The sequence below is a fragment of the Aplysia californica genome, unplaced genomic scaffold, assembly GCF_000002075.1.
Source record: "Aplysia californica isolate F4 #8 unplaced genomic scaffold, AplCal3.0 scaffold00235, whole genome shotgun sequence".
In the NCBI taxonomy this organism is placed as follows: Eukaryota; Metazoa; Mollusca; class Gastropoda; order Aplysiida; family Aplysiidae; genus Aplysia; species Aplysia californica.
Genome location: NW_004797505.1, coordinates 810,216 through 811,017, shown reverse-complemented (window position 1 = coordinate 811,017; position 802 = coordinate 810,216).

Sequence of the window (802 nt, the reverse complement as noted above, 5' to 3'; positions counted from 1 at the left end):
GGGGTGATTAAACGAGTCAATTTATTCACAGGTGAAAAACTAGAACATCCAATGTTTTCACCTCTCCAAGTCATGACGGTGCAATCCTTTCAGTCTCAAGCGGGCTGACCTTAGAGTCTTTGAGTGCGATTCGGGGGCATTAATTGAATGTAATTAATATTCCGTTTGTCGAATTTGGTTGTGCTTCATACGACTACGCTTTTCAATTAGGTTATTTTTATTCTTGTTGTTTTGTTGTAAGAGGTACCTCGTAACTGACGTGCAGCCAAAACTGACAAATGATAAATTGCTGCGTCAAGTGCAGGCCTACGATTTTTCCCCTATTCAATTAATCTTTTATTTTTTTGGGGGGGTGGGAGGAGGGTTGTGTCTTATTCTTGGCTGCTGCTGGTAAAATTTCTTCAGCTCATGTTTGTAACGGTCTTCTTCGCCCGGAAATTGAACTCACTTCTTTCTCGCGTTGCGGAGGACAGGCTACTTTTTACTTGTGGCGTCGGTGGCCTAGTGGTTAGACTCTCGGACTCGCAACCGTAAGGTCGTGGGTTCGAATCCCGTCAGGGACCCGACGTTGTGTCCTTGGGAAAAGCACTTTACACGAATTTTCCTCACTTGACCCAGGTGGTAATGGGTACCCGGCTATAGACAGCGAAAAATCTTGTCAGTTTGTTAGTGTTTGAGCGCTTAATCAGCTGCTTGCACTGTATGCTTCCCAGGAAGCTGAGAATGTTTCGGAGTGTTCCATGGTCTGCTGGGGTAATAATATAGTGTAAAGCGCATAGAGCCTGCTGTTGAGCGGGGATAT